The sequence below is a fragment of the Crinia signifera genome, chromosome 12, assembly GCF_055691185.1.
Source record: "Crinia signifera chromosome 12, ASM5569118v1, whole genome shotgun sequence".
NCBI classification, from domain to species: Eukaryota; Metazoa; Chordata; class Amphibia; order Anura; family Myobatrachidae; genus Crinia; species Crinia signifera.
The window spans coordinates 2,859,470-2,876,592 of NC_139228.1; the positions used below are offsets into that span (position 1 = coordinate 2,859,470).

Below are 17,123 nucleotides of genomic sequence, written 5' to 3' on the forward strand. Positions count from 1 at the left end.
ACATTCAAGAGAACTTAAACAAAGGTTTCATTCGACCATCTACTTCTCCGGCCGGGGCCGGGTTTTTCTTTGTGAAAAAGAAAGATGGCGGTCTTCGGCCATGTATCGACTATAGGGGCCTGAATGACATCACCATTAAAAACCGCTATCCCTTACCCCTTATCGCAGAACTATTCGACAAGATCAGAGGGGCAGCAATCTTTACTAAATTGGACCTGCGAGGGGCCTACAATTTGATCCGGATCCGTCCAGGTGACGAGTGGAAGACGGCTTTTAACACGCGCGACGGCCACTATGAATACCTGGTGATGCCCTTCGGCCTTTGTAACGCCCCCGCTGTCTTCCAACAGTTTGTAAATGATATCTTTCGGGACTTGCTGTACCACTCCATCGTAGTCTATCTAGACGATATACTCATCTTCTCTCCAAATCTCCAACTTCACAGACAGACAGTGTCCGAAGTCCTACGACGTCTTCGCCAAAATCAACTGTTCTGCAAGTTGGAGAAATGCGTTTTTGAGGTCACGTCCATTCCATTCTTGGGTCACATTCTCTCCGCCACTGGGATAGAAATGGACCCAGAGAAGGTGAGAGCCATCCAAGACTGGGCAGCCCCCACAACACTCAAAGGAATTCAGAGATTCCTAGGGTTCTCAAACTATTACCGGCGATTTATCCGGAACTTCTCTACTATCGCTGCTCCCCTCACTGCTCTCACTTGCAAGGGAGCTGATCCAAGCCGATGGTCGCCAGAAGCATCCTCTGCCTTCCAGCAGTTAAAGAGAGCATTCATGACGGCACCAATCCTCCTCCAACCAGACCTCGACCGGCCCTTCATTCTCGAGGTGGACGCATCCTCGGAAGGGATCGGGGCCATCTTGTCACAAAAAGGTGAGGATCAAGAATTACACCCTTGTGCCTTCCTCTCCAAAAAATTCCTCCCAGCAGAGAAGAATTACCCCATCGGGGAACAGGAGTTGCTTGCAGTCAAAACTGCGTTAGAGGAGTGGCGATACCTTCTGGAGGGGGCACGACATAAGATCACCGTGTATTCAGACCACAAAAATCTGTCCTTTCTTAAACAGGCTCAGTGCCTTACTGCCCGCCAAGCCCGTTGGGCCATGTTTTTTGAACGCTTTGATTTCCAAATTAAATTCCGACCTGGAACCACGAATACTAAGGCAGACGCTCTATCCCGCTCCTTTGAGACGACCTCTGACCAAGAGACACCTCCTCGTCCAATCCTCGATCCGCTGGTCTTCGCCCAAGTAACCGTACAGCCATCTCCTCCTCCAGGTAAAACGTTCGTTCCCCCCGAACTTCGCAAGAAAATATTGTCATGGGCACATTCTTCCCGCTTCGCAGGGCACGCAGGAGCACAAAAGACCTTGATGTTCCTGTCACGTTCTTATTGGTGGCCAACCATCCGCCACGACGTAACCAACTTCGTTGCCTCTTGTGTAAGATGTGCTCAGCATAAAGTGCCCAGAACAACTCCCGCTGGTCCTCTCCGCCCTCTAACCATTCCCACAGAACCATGGACCCATCTGTCAATGGACTTCATTTGCGAACTACCTCCCTCAAAAGGTCATACCGCAATCTGGGTAGTGGTCGACCGATTCTCGAAAATGGTCCATTTTTTCCCACTAAAAGGTCTCCCCTCTGCTCCAGTACTGGCTCAGCTATTCATCTCAACCATTTTTAAACTTCACGGACTGCCCAAAGAGATTGTATCTGACCGCGGAGTACAGTTCGTTGCAAAGTTCTGGAGAGCTCTCTGTGCCGCGGTACAGGTCAAACTCAAGTTTTCCACTGCCTTTCATCCCCAGACCAACGGCCAGACAGAACGGGTGAATCAAGACTTGGAGGCCTTTATCCGACTGTTTGTCTCGTCTTCCCAAGATGACTGGGTGGATCTTCTCCCGTGGGCAGAATATATGCATAACAACTCCTATCACTCTTCCTCCGGAACCACCCCCTTCTTTACAGTGTTCGGCAAACATCCACGATCTCCGGATTTCTCAGAATTATCCTCTTCCGAAGTTCCTGCAGCAACCACTTCATTACAACGCTTTGCTAAAATCTGGTCGGATGTCCACACCGCTCTTCTTAAATCTTCCGCCCGATACAAGAGGATGGCAGACAGGAAAAGAAGGGCAGCGCCCAGATTGAAAGTCGGAGACCGGGTATGGCTGTCTACCCGCCATATACGCCTCCGTCTGCCCTCTATGAAGCTGGCTCCCCGGTTCATTGGGCCATACCCCATCATCCAAGTCATTAATCCTGTCGCTTATAGACTTCAACTTCCTCCTTCCCTAAGGATTTCGAATTCCTTCCATGTGTCCCTCCTCAAGCCTTTAAGGTTGAACTCTTATCAAAAGAAGATTCCCAAACCGCCCAAGATTAACTCCGAAAGTGGGGCTGAATTCGAGGTAAGACGCATTATAGACTCTCGTTGCCGCAATTCTCGTACCCAGTATCTGGTAGAATGGGTTGGGTTTGGTCCCGAAGAGAACTCTTGGGTGGATTCCATTGATTTGCACGCTCCAAAACTGGTAAAGCAATTTCTCCAGAGAAATCCGCACAAGGCCCATAGGCGCCCTGGGGTCACCCTGAAAAGGGGGGGTACTGTCACACGTAGCCGCGACGGAGCGCGGCGGGTACAGTACTCACCCGTCCGCGCCCGCCGCCGGCTAGCGTGTGCAGGCTCCGGTCTGCGGTGTGCGGGTAGCGGCAGCTCTGGGTAGGGATGGCAGCAGTAGTGGTGCCGGGAGGCCGGCGTCGCCATCTTGGTTGAGGGCAGGAGACAGATTGGCCCAGAGTGGAGGTTCCCTCCTCATCCTGTGCTGACAGCCAATGGCAGCCATCCCCTGGGGATATAGGGGATCTGCCTAGGCTGTTCAGTGTCAGTGCAATGAGTCTTTGGAGTCATTCACAACTCCTAGCTGATTCCCGGATCCTGGCTCTTTCTCTCCTGACTCTGGTGCCTTGCTCCCTGCATCTTGCTACAAGGAAGTTTTCTCCTGACACCAATGCTGCAAGTCCTACCTAGTGCTTGTTCCTGCTTGTGTCCCAGAATTACCCTGCACAGCTTCCCGCTGTCCTCCTTCATACAACTCATTCATTCCATCATCTTTCAGTCATCCGGATCCATTTCTTCTGTCATCAAATCAACCTCCTTCCGGATCCTCATCTATGTACTCTGGCTCACCAAGTATACGTTTCCAGATTTCCCTGCCCGTTATTAGTATTGTGCTGGACTCTATTTAATTTATTCCAACTGTCACTTAAAGAAGCATTTGAGTGAAGTTTATCATTTATGAAATCCGTTATTAAACCTGCACGTTTCAATCCTACTCCTCCTGGTCCGTCTCCGGTTCCTGTGCACCACACGACTCCATCCAGCCCTTTAGCCGTGACAAAAGGATGACAGACCGGCACCATGTTGTGTGTGGGGGCAGGAAACGATGACAGGCAGGCACCATGTTGTGTGGGGGCAGGAAACGATGACAGGCCAGCACCATGTTGTGTGTGGGGGCAGGAAAGGATGACAGACCGGCACCATGTTGTGTGTGGGGGCAGGAAACGATGACAGGCCGGCACCATGTTGTGTGGGGGCAGGAAAGGATGACAGGCCGGCACCATGTTGTGTGTGGGGGCAGGAAAGGATGACAGACCGGCACCATGTTGTGTGTGGGGGCAGGAAACTATGACAGGCAGGCACCATGTTGTGTGGGGGCAGGAAAGGTTGACAGGCCGGCACCATGTTGTGTGGGAGCAGGAAAGGATGACAGGCAGGCACCATGTTGTGTGTGGGGGCAGGAAAGGATGACAGGCCGGCACCATGTTGTGTGTGGGGGCAGGAAAGGATGACAGGCCGGCACCATGTTGTGTGTGGGGCCAGGAAACGATGACAGGCCGGCACCATGTTGTGTGTGGGAGCAGGAAAGGATGACAGGCCGGCACCATGTTGTGTGGGAGCAGGAAAGGATGACAGGCCGGCACCATGTTGTGTGTGGGGGCAGGAAAGGATAACAGGCTGGCACCATGTTATGTGTGGGGGGCCGGCACCATGTTGTGTGTGGGGGCAGGAAACGATGACAGGCCGGCACCATGTTGTGTGTGGGGGCAGGAAATTATGACAGACCGGCACCATGTTGTGTGTGGGGGCAGGAAAGGATGACAGACTGGCACCATGTTGTGTGTGGGGGCAGGAAAGGATGACAGGCCGGCACCATGTTGTGTGTGGGGGCAGGAAAGGATGACAGGCCGGCACCATGTTGTGTGTGGGGGCAGGAAATGATGACAGGCCGGCACCATGTTGTGTGGGGGCAGGAAATGATGACAGGCCGGCACCATGTTGTGTGTGGGGGCAGGAAAGGATGACAGGCAGGCACCATGTTGTGTGTGGGGGCAGGAAACGATGACAGGCCGGCACCATGTTATGTGGGGGCAGGAAAGGATGACAGACCGGCACCATGTTGTGTGTGGGAGCAGAAAAGGATGACAGGCTGGCACCATGTTGTGTTGCGGGGCAGGAAACGATGACAGGCAGGCACCATGTTGTGTGGGGGCAGGAAATGATGACAGGCCGGCACCATGTTGTGTGTGGGGGCAGGAAAGGATGACAGGCAGGCACCATGTTGTGTGTGGGGGCAGGAAAGGATGACAGGCGGGCACCATGTTGTGTGGGGGCAGGAAAGGATGACAGGCGAGCACCATGTTGTGTGTGGGGGCAGGAAACGATGACAGGCCGGCACCATGTTGTGTGTGGGGGCAGGAAAGGATGACAGGCAGGCACCATGTTGTGTGGGGGCAGGAAATGATGACAGGCCGGCACCATGTTGTGTGTGGGGGCAGGAAAGGATGACAGGCCGGCACCATGTTGTGTGTGGGGGCAGGAAATGATGACAGGCTGGCACCATGTTGTGTGGGGGCAGGAAAGGATGACAGGCTGGCATCATGTCGTGTGTGGGGGCAGGAAAGGATGACAGGCTGGCACCATGTCGTGTGTGGGGGCAGGAAAGGATGACAGGCCGGCACCATGTTGTGTGGGGGCAGGAAAGGATGACAGGCCGGCACCATGTTGTGTGGGGGCAGGAAAGGATGACAGACCGGCACCATGTTGTGTGGGAGCAGGAAAGGATGACAGGCCGGCACCATGGTGTGTGGGGGAAGGAAAGGATGACAGACCGGCACCATGTTGTGTGTGGGGGTAGGAAATGATGACAGGCTGGCACCATGGTGTGTGTGGGGGCAGGAAATGATGACAGGCTGGCACCATGGTGTGTGTGGGGGCAGGAAACGATGACAGGCAGGCACCATGGTGTGTGTGGGGGAAGGAAAGGATGACAGGCTGGCACCATGGTGTGTGTGGGGGCAGGAAACGATGACAGGTGGGCACCATGTTGTGTGGGAGCAGGAAAGGATGACAGGCCGGCACCATGTTGTGTGTGGGGGCAGGAAACGATGACAGACCGGCACCATGTTGTGTGTGGGGGGCCGACACCATGTTGTGTGTGGGGGCAGGAAACGATGAAAGGCCGGCACCATGTTGTGTGGGGGCAGGAAAGGATGACAGACCGGCACCATGTTGTGTGTGGGGGCAGGAAACGATGACAGGCCGGCACCATGTTGTGTGGGGGCAGGAAACGATGACAGACCGGCACCATGTTGTGTGGGAGCAGAAAAGGATGACAGGCCGGCACCATGTTGTGTGTGGGGGCAGGAAATGATGACAGGCCGGCACCATGTTGTGTGGGGGCAGGAAATGATGACAGGCAGGCACCATGTTGTGTGTGGGGGCAGGAAACGATGACAGGCAGGCACCATGTTGTGTGGGGGCAGGAAACGATGACAGGCCAGCACCATGTTGTGTGTGGGGGCAGGAAAGAATGACAGACCGGCACCATGTTGTGTGTGGGGGCAGGAAACGATGACAGGCCGGCACCATGTTGTGTGGGGGCAGGAAAGGATGACAGGCCGGCACCATGTTGTGTGTGGGGGCAGGAAAGGATGACAGACCGGCACCATGTTGTGTGTGGGGGCAGGAAACTATGACAGGCAGGCACCATGTTGTGTGGGGGCAGGAAAGGTTGACAGGCCGGCACCATGTTGTGTGGGAGCAGGAAAGGATGACAGGCAGGCACCATGTTGTGTGTGGGGGCAGGAAAGGATGACAGGCCGGCACCATGTTGTGTGTGGGGCCAGGAAACGATGACAGGCCGGCACCATGTTGTGTGTGGGAGCAGGAAAGGATGACAGGCCGGCACCATGTTGTGTGGGAGCAGGAAAGGATGACAGGCCGGCACCATGTTGTGTGTGGGGGCAGGAAAGGATAACAGGCTGGCACCATGTTATGTGTGGGGGGCCGGCACCATGTTGTGTGTGGGGGCAGGAAACGATGACAGGCCGGCACCATGTTGTGTGTGGGGGCAGGAAATGATGACAGACCGGCACCATGTTGTGTGTGGGGGCAGGAAAGGATGACAGACCGGCACCATGTTGTGTGTGGGGGCAGGAAAGGATGACAGGCCGGCACCATGTTGTGTGTGGGGGCAGGAAAGGATGACAGGCCGGCACCATGTTGTGTGTGGGGGCAGGAAATGATGACAGGCCGGCACCATGTTGTGTGGGGGCAGGAAATGATGACAGGCCGGCACCATGTTGTGTGTGGGGGCAGGAAAGGATGACAGGCAGGCACCATGTTGTGTGTGGGGGCAGGAAACGATGACAGGCCGGCACCATGTTGTGTGGGGGCAGGAAAGGATGACAGACTGGCACCATGTTGTGTGGGAGCAGGAAAGGATGACAGACTGGCACCATGTGTGTGGGGGCAGGAAAGGATGACAGGCCGGCACCATGTTGTGTGTGGGGGCAGGAAAGGATGACAGGCCGGCACCATGTTGTGTGTGGGGGCAGGAAATGATGACAGGCCGGCACCATGTTGTGTGGGGGCAGGAAATGATGACAGGCCGGCACCATGTTGTGTGTGGGGGCAGGAAAGGATGACAGGCAGGCACCATGTTGTGTGTGGGGGCAGGAAACGATGACAGGCCGGCACCATGTTATGTGGGGGCAGGAAAGGATGACAGACCGGCACCATGTTGTGTGTGGGAGCAGAAAAGGATGACAGGCTGGCACCATGTTGTGTTGCGGGTCAGGAAACGATGACAGGCAGGCACCATGTTGTGTGGGGGCAGGAAATGATGACAGGCCGGCACCATGTTGTGTGTGGGGGCAGGAAAGGATGACAGGCAGGCACCATGTTGTGTGTGGGGGCAGGAAAGGATGACAGGCGGGCACCATGTTGTGTGGGGGCAGGAAAGGATGACAGGCGAGCACCATGTTGTGTGTGGGGGCAGGAAACGATGACAGGCCGGCACCATGTTGTGTGTGGGGGCAGGAAAGGATGACAGGCAGGCACCATGTTGTGTGGGGGCTGGAAATGATGACAGGCCGGCACCATGTTGTGTGTGGGGGCAGGAAAGGATGACAGGCCGGCACCATGTTGTGTGTGGGGGCAGGAAAGGATGACAGGCCGGCACCATGTTGTGTGGGGGCAGGAAAGGATGACAGGCCGGCACCATGTTGTGTGGGGGCAGGAAAGGATGACAGACCGGCACCATGTTGTGTGGGAGCAGGAAAGGATGACAGGCCGGCACCATGGTGTGTGGGGGAAGGAAAGGATGACAGACCGGCACCATGTTGTGTGTGGGGGTAGGAAATGATGACAGGCTGGCACCATGGTGTGTGTGGGGGCAGGAAATGATGACAGGCTGGCACCATGGTGTGTGTGGGGGCAGGAAACGATGACAGGCAGGCACCATGGTGTGTGTGGGGGAAGGAAAGGATGACAGGCTGGCACCATGGTGTGTGTGGGGGCAGGAAACGATGACAGGTGGGCACCATGTTGTGTGGGAGCAGGAAAGGATGACAGGCCGGCACCATGTTGTGTGGGAGCAGGAAAGGATGACAGGCCGGCACCATGTTGTGTGGGAGCAGGAAAGGATGACAGGCCGGCACCATGTTGTGTGTGGGGGCAGGAAACGATGACAGACCGGCACCATGTTGTGTGTGGGGGGCCGACACCATGTTGTGTGTGGGGGCAGGAAACGATGAAAGGCCGGCACCATGTTGTGTGGGGGCAGGAAAGGATGACAGACCGGCACCATGTTGTGTGTGGGGGCAGGAAACGATGACAGGCCGGCACCATGTTGTGTGGGGGCAGGAAACGATGACAGACCGGCACCATGTTGTGTGGGAGCAGAAAAGGATGACAGGCCGGCACCATGTTGTGTGTGGGGGCAGGAAATGATGACAGGCCGGCACCATGTTGTGTGGGGGCAGGAAATGATGACAGGCAGGCACCATGTTGTGTGTGGGGGCAGGAAACGATGACAGGCAGGCACCATGTTGTGTGGGGGCAGGAAACGATGACAGGCCAGCACCATGTTGTGTGTGGGGGCAGGAAAGAATGACAGACCGGCACCATGTTGTGTGTGGGGGCAGGAAACGATGACAGACCGGCACCATGTTGTGTGTGGGGGCAGGAAACTATGACAGGCAGGCACCATGTTGTGTGGGGGCAGGAAAGGTTGACAGGCCGGCACCATGTTGTGTGGGAGCAGGAAAGGATGACAGGCAGGCACCATGTTGTGTGTGGGGGCAGGAAAGGATGACAGGCCGGCACCATGTTGTGTGTGGGGCCAGGAAACGATGACAGGCCGGCACCATGTTGTGTGTGGGAGCAGGAAAGGATGACAGGCCGGCACCATGTTGTGTGGGAGCAGGAAAGGATGACAGGCCGGCACCATGTTGTGTGTGGGGGCAGGAAAGGATAACAGGCTGGCACCATGTTATGTGTGGGGGGCCGGCACCATGTTGTGTGTGGGGGCAGGAAACGATGACAGGCCGGCACCATGTTGTGTGTGGGGGCAGGAAATGATGACAGACCGGCACCATGTTGTGTGTGGGGGCAGGAAAGGATGACAGACCGGCACCATGTTGTGTGTGGGGGCAGGAAAGGATGACAGGCCGGCACCATGTTGTGTGTGGGGGCAGGAAAGGATGACAGGCCGGCACCATGTTGTGTGTGGGGGCAGGAAAGGATGACAGACCGGCACCATGTTGTGTGTGGGGGCAGGAAACGATGACAGGCCGGCACCATGTTGTGTGGGAGCAGGAAACGATGACAGACCGGCACCATGTTGTGTGGGAGCAGAAAAGGATGACAGGCCGGCACCATGTTGTGTGTGGGGGCAGGAAATGATGACAGGCCGGCACCATGTTGTGTGGGGGCAGGAAATGATGACAGGCAGGCACCATGTTGTGTGTGGGGGCAGGAAACGATGACAGGCAGGCACCATGTTGTGTGGGGGCAGGAAACGATGACAGGCCAGCACCATGTTGTGTGTGGGGGCAGGAAAGAATGACAGACCGGCACCATGTTGTGTGTGGGGGCAGGAAACGATGACAGACCGGCACCATGTTGTGTGTGGGGGCAGGAAACTATGACAGGCAGGCACCATGTTGTGTGGGGGCAGGAAAGGTTGACAGGCCGGCACCATGTTGTGTGGGAGCAGGAAAGGATGACAGGCAGGCACCATGTTGTGTGTGGGGGCAGGAAAGGATGACAGGCCGGCACCATGTTGTGTGTGGGGCCAGGAAACGATGACAGGCCGGCACCATGTTGTGTGTGGGAGCAGGAAAGGATGACAGGCCGGCACCATGTTGTGTGGGAGCAGGAAAGGATGACAGGCCGGCACCATGTTGTGTGTGGGGGCAGGAAAGGATAACAGGCTGGCACCATGTTATGTGTGGGGGGCCGGCACCATGTTGTGTGTGGGGGCAGGAAACGATGACAGGCCGGCACCATGTTGTGTGTGGGGGCAGGAAATGATGACAGACCGGCACCATGTTGTGTGTGGGGGCAGGAAAGGATGACAGACCGGCACCATGTTGTGTGTGGGGGCAGGAAAGGATGACAGGCCGGCACCATGTTGTGTGTGGGGGCAGGAAAGGATGACAGGCCGGCACCATGTTGTGTGTGGGGGCAGGAAATGATGACAGGCCGGCACCATGTTGTGTGGGGGCAGGAAATGATGACAGGCCGGCACCATGTTGTGTGTGGGGGCAGGAAAGGATGACAGGCAGGCACCATGTTGTGTGTGGGGGCAGGAAACAATGACAGGCCGGCACCATGTTGTGTGGGGGCAGGAAAGGATGACAGACCGGCACCATGTTGTGTGTGGGAGCAGAAAAGGATGACAGGCTGGCACCATGTTGTGTTGCGGGGCAGGAAACGATGACAGGCAGGCACCATGTTGTGTGGGGGCAGGAAATGATGACAGGCCGGCACCATGTTGTGTGTGGGGGCAGGAAAGGATGACAGGCAGGCACCATGTTGTGTGTGGGGGCAGGAAAGGATGACAGGCGGGCACCATGTTGTGTGGGGGCAGGAAAGGATGACAGGCGAGCACCATGTTGTGTGTGGGGGCAGGAAACGATGACAGGCCGGCACCATGTTGTGTGTGGGGGCAGGAAAGGATGACAGGCTGGCACCATGTTGTGTGTGGGGGCAGGAAACGATGACAGGCCGGCACCATGTTGTGTGGGGGCAGGAAAGGATGACAGACCGGCACCATGTTGTGTGTGGGGGCAGGAAAGGATGACAGGCTGGCACCATGTTGTGTGTGGGGGCAGGAAACGATGACAGGCCAGCACCATGTTGTGTGTGGGGGCAGGAAAGGATGACAGGCCGGCACCATGTTGTGTGTGAGGGCAGGAAAGGATGACAGGCCGGCACCATGTTGTGTGGGGGCAGGAAACGATGACAGGCCGGCACCATGTTGTGTGGGAGCAGGAAAGGATGACAGGCCGGCACCATGTTGTGTGGGGGCAGGAAAGGATGACAGGCTGGCACCATGTTGTGTGTGGGGGCAGGAAAGGATAACAGGCTGGCACCATGTTGTGTGTGGGGGGCCGGCACCATGTTGTGTGTGGGGGCAGGAAACGATGACAGGCCGGCACCATGTTGTGTGTGGGGGCAGGAAAGGATGACAGGCCGGCACCATGTTGTGTGTGAGGGCAGGAAACGATGACAGGCCGGCACCATGTTGTGTGTGGGGGCAGGAAACGATGACAGGCCGGCACCATGTTGTGTGTGGGGGCAGGAAATGATGACAGGCTGGCACCATGGTGTGTGTGGGGGCAGGAAATGATGACAGGCCGGCACCATGTTGTGTGTGGGGGCAGGAAATGATGACAGGCCGGCACCATGTTGTGTGTGGGGGCAGGAAATTATGACAGGCCGGCACTCTGTGTAATGGCTCCCTATTAATACTACATTACCTGGCTCAATGGGTTCCTGGCTAAGTTAATATCCCGCTGCCTTATGAATAAGTGATCATTATATGGTTAGTGCCAGGCAGGTGACCACACTGTAATGGCCTGTTACAGCTCATCACTGTCAGCGAGATGTATTACCCGCCAGCACCCACCACCATTAATTGGCAGTGCTTACGGGAGAAGATCTAGCACAGGAAACGGTTTGTGCAGCAGGCAGCTGCCTAGGGCGCCAGGAATACGGAGGGGCGATAATCGTAACTTCCGCTATTCCAAGCTCGTCCCCATGAACACGGATATTTATGAAGGCAGTAGTGTGGTGGCAATGATCGCGTCAACAAACATATGCATGCGTATTGTAGTGTGCGTCGGCATGTGCACACCCACTGGCAGCATCGGCAGACTCTGTGAGTCATCGCCATTGGTCGCATCACTGGAACTTGCGAGGTGCAGAGTCTGTGCCCATGTGTCAGGACAAAATATAGTTGCACACAGGTTAAACAAAACGCACAACGACATCCCCAATCGACATACAGTACAGGCGGTTCAGAACCAGGCAACATATATATATATATATATATATATATATATATATATATATATATATATATACACACAGTACTTCTATATATAAGGAGAATACCCCCGGTCCCGTCCCCTACACATAAGCTGCAGGTAAGGGACAGGAATAATCTGCCACAGATCTCCAGGTGTTTACATTCCTAGGAGGTGAAGTCATTTCAGTATTTGCAGGACAGGTCAAAGGGCGAGGTCGTGCAAACATCCGATGTAATTGCACAAGTGGTAAAGACAAACGGAAAACAAAATTCCTGACAGGACAGGCAACAGGTGACATCACAGATCCAACCACAGTGTGACATTGCTGTATAACTGACATACATGATAATTACTCCGCAGTGACCCACGTACAGGTTACCCGGGCGTAGGCTAGGCAGGCACAGGAAATGATACGGCTTATGCAGGGGTAGGGATGGCCATCGGCACATCCCCCATCGATGGTTGCTATCGATGGCTTCTAGAGCAGGAACCATCGATGGCTATACCTTATACCATCGATGGTTCCTGCCATCGCTTAGCCGCAGAAGAAACTTTAGCTATCAATCCAGTTTGTTTCTTTTGCGCTTGCGCGCACCTCCTGGCGGGGCGGGCCGTCCGCAGCGATGCGCCCCCAACTTTTACCATCGGAAGCCATCCATCGATGGCATATAACTATTCGACCATCGATGTTTTGGGAACATCGATATTTGATGGCCATCCCTATGCAGGGGTACACAATGCATGTTAGGGGCTTAGGCAATGCCAGGTCTGTGCTTACATAAAGGTACAGCACCTGGAGTCACAGAACAATGACACCCGGGGTCACAGAACAATGACACACTGACACCTGCGGACCCAGCACACTGACACACTGACACCTGGGGTCACAGCACACTGACACACCGACACCCGGGGAACCAACACAATGGCAGACTGACACCCGGGGTCCCAGCAGACTGACACCCGGGGTCCCAGCACAATGACACACTGACACCCGGGGTCCCAGCACACTGACACCCGGGGTCCCAGCACAATGACACACTGACACCCGGGGTCCCAGCACAATGACACACTGATACCCGGGGTCCCAGCACACTGACACACCGACACCTGGGGTCCCAGCACAATGACACACTGACACCTGGGGTCCCAGCACAATGACACACTGACACCCGGGGTCCCAGCACACTGACACCCGGAGTCCCAGCACACTGACACCCGGAGTCCCAGCACACTAACACACTGACACCCGGGGTCCCAGCACACTGACACCCGGGGTCCCAGCACACTGACACCCGGGGTCCCAGCACAATGACACACTGACACCCGGGGTCTCAGCACAATAACACACTGATACCCGGGGTCCCAGCACACTGACACACCGACACCTGGGGTCCCAGCACAATGACACACTGACACCTTGGGTCCCAGCACAATGACACCTGGGGTCCCAGCACAATGACACACTGACGCCTGGGGTCCCAGCACAATGGCACACTGACGCCTGGGGTCCCAGCACACTGACACACTGACACCTGGGGTCCCAGCACACTGACGCCTGGGGTCCCAGCACACTGACGCCTGCGGTCCCAGCACACTGACGCCTGCGGTCCCAGCACACTGACGCCTGCGGTCCCAGCACACTGACACCTGCGGACCCAGCACACCGACACCTGCGGACCCAGCACACCGACACCTGCGGACCCAGCACACTGACACACTGACACCTGGGGTTCTAGCACACTGACACACTGACGCCTGGGGTCCCAGCACACTGACGCCTGGGGTCCCAGCACAATGGCACACCGACACCTGGGGTCCCAGCACAATGGCACACCGACACCTGGGGTCCCAGCACAATGGCACACCGACACCTGGGGTCCCAGCACAATGGCACACCGACACCTGGGGTCCCAGCACAATGGCACACCGAAACCTGGGGTCCCAGCAAAATGGCACACCGACACCCGGGGTCCCAGCACAATGACACACCGACACCCGGGGTCCCAGCACAAGGACACACCGACACCCGGGGTCCCAGCACAATGACACACCGACACCCGGGGTCCCAGCACACTGACACCCGGGGTCCCAGCACAATGACACACTGACACCAGGGGTACCAGCACAATGACACACCGACACCTGGGGTCCCAGCACAATGACACACCGACACCTGGGGTCCAAGCACAATGACACACCGACACCTGGGGTCCCAGCACAATGACACACCGACACCCGGGGTCCCAGCACAATGACACACTGACACCTGCGGACCAAGCACAATGACACACTGACACCTGCGGTCCCAGCACAATGACACACCGATACCTGCGGACCCAGCACAATGACACACCGACACCTGAGGACCCAGCACAATGACACACCGATACCTGGGGTTCCAGCACACTGACACAGCGACACCTGGGGTCCCAGCACACTGATACACTGACACCTGGGGTCCCAGCACAATTGCACACTGACACCTGGGGTCACAGAACAATGACACACTGACACCCGGGGTCCCAGTACAATGACACACTGACACCTGAGGACCCAGCACAATGACACACTGACACCCGAGGTCACAGAACAATGACTCGCCGACACCCGGGGTCCCAGCACAATGACTCGCCGACACCCGGGGTCCCAGCACAATGACACACCGACACCCGGGGTCCCAGCACAATGACTCGCCGACACCCGGGGTCCCAGCACAATGACACACCGACACCCGGGGTCCCAGCACAATGACACACCGACACCTGCGGTCCCAGCACAATGACACACCGACACCTGCGGTCCCAGCACAATGACACACCGACACCTGCGGTCCCAGCACAATGACACACCGACACCTGCGGACCCAGCACAATGACACACTGACACCTGAGGACCCAGCACAATGACACACTGACACCTGAGGACCCAGCACAATGACACACCGACACCTGCGGACCCAGCACAATGACACACTGACACTTGGGGTCCCAGCACAATGACACACCGACACCTGCGGACCCAGCACAATGACACACTGACACCTGCGGACCCAGCACAATGACACACCGACACCTGCGGACCCAGCACAATGACACACCGACACCTGCGGTCCCAGCGCAATGACACACTGACACTTGGGGTCCCAGCACAATGACACACCGACACCTGCGGACCCAGCACAATGACACACTGACACCAGGGGTCCCAGCACAATGACACACTGACACCTGCTGTCCCAGCACAATGACACACTGACACCTGCTGTCCCAGCACAATGACACACTGACACCTGAGGACCCAGCACAATGACACACCGACACCTGAGGACCCAGCACAATGACACACTGACACCCGGGGTCCCAGCACAATGACACACCGACACCTGAGGACCCAGCACAATGACACACACAGACACCCGGGGTCCCAGCACAATGACACACCGACACCTCAGGACCCAGCACAATGACACACCGACACCTGAGGACCCAGCACAATGACACACACAGACACCCGGGGTCCCAGCACAATGACACACCGACACCTCAGGACCCAGCACAATGACACACTGACACCTGCGGTCCCAGCACAACGGCACACTGACACCTGGGTCCCAGCACAACGGCACACCGACACCTGCGGTACCAGCACACTGACACACTGACACCTGCGGACCCAGCACACTGACACACTGACACCTGCGGACCCAGCACACTGACACACTGACACCTGCGGTCCCAGCACAACGGCACACTGACACCTGCGGACCCAGCACAGTGACACAATGACACCTGAGGACCCAGCACAACGGCACACTGACACCTGGCGTCACAGGTAGATAAAGCTGTGCACCCTCGTTTTCTCCCCATATATGGAGAATATGAGAGTCGCGGCTCTATAGAGTATTTTCTAGGTCATTTCACCAGTCAGGAGCAGGTGACAGAATTAGCTTGGTAATTACCCTAATTATGTTCCTTTTCCCCAGTAATGGTGTGATGATTCAGACGGTGCTAACGTTGCCATGAAAGGGACTGACGGAGCCCAGCACCCCCCCCCCCTCCCCCGAGTCTCTGTGTCAGTAAGTACTTACACATAGCTACACCGACCTGCCATTGCAGGGGGTCATCTAGGAGGGACTGCGAGGGACGCAGCCAGAGACGCAATGTAATAATACAATAAATAAGAACATTCAGAGACAGATTAACAACTGTAATACTTATAATGTGCCCTCGCTGTACCGCACATAACACCTTCATATCCGCCAAGAGCCCATCAAGGTGAGCACCAGTAGTGTAATACTCTGCAGGACATATCACTATGTACCTGCCGGCGGGACAGAGCGATGTTCTGCAGGTCACTAGAGAGGTCAGTAATGTGATAATCTGCAGGATATATCACTATGTACCTGCCGGCGGGACAGAGCGATGTTCTGCAGGTCACTAGAGAGGTCAGTAATGTGATAATCTGCAGGATATATCACTATGTACCTGCCGGCGGGACAGAGCGATGTTCTGCAGGTCACTAGAGAGGTCAGTAATGTAATAATCTGCAGGATATATCACTATGTACCTGTCAGGGGGTAGATGGGACAGAGCGATGTTCTGCAGATCACTAGGGAGGTCAGTAATGTAATAATCTGCAGGATATATCACTATGTACCTGTCAGGGGGTAGATGGGACAGAGCGATGTTCTGCAGGTCACTAGAGAGGTCAGTAATGTAATAATCTGCAGGATATATCACTGTGTACCTGTCAGGGGGTAGATGGGACAGAGTGATGTTCTGCAGGTCAGTAATGTAATAATCTGCAGGATCTATCACTATGTACCTGTCAGGGGGTAGATGGGACAGAGCGATGTTCTGCAGGTCAGTAGAGTGGTCAGTTATGTAATAATCTGCAGGATATATCACTATGTACCTGTCAGTGGGTAGATTGGACAGAGCGATGTTCTGCAGGTCACTAGAGAGGTCAGTAATTTAATGATCTGCAGGATATATCACTACGTGCCTGTCAGGGGGTAGATGGGACCGAGCAATGTTCTGCAGATCACTAGAGAGGTCAGTAATGTAATAATCTGCAGGATATATCACTATGTACCTGTCAGGGGGTAGATGGGACAGAGCAATGTTCTGCAGGTCACTAGAGAGGTCAGTAATGTAATAATCTGCAGGATATATCACTATGTACCTGCCAGGGGGTAGATGGGACAGAGCGATGTT

At 55.9% G+C, this 17,123-nt stretch overlaps 1 protein-coding gene across 1 annotated transcript in view; it reads right to left on the reverse strand.

Moving 5' to 3' along the window:
* The window catches only part of LOC146050533 (uncharacterized), a 77,202-nt gene that overhangs the window by 29,802 nt on the left and 30,277 nt on the right, over positions 1-17,123 (reverse strand). The window lies entirely within an intron of this gene.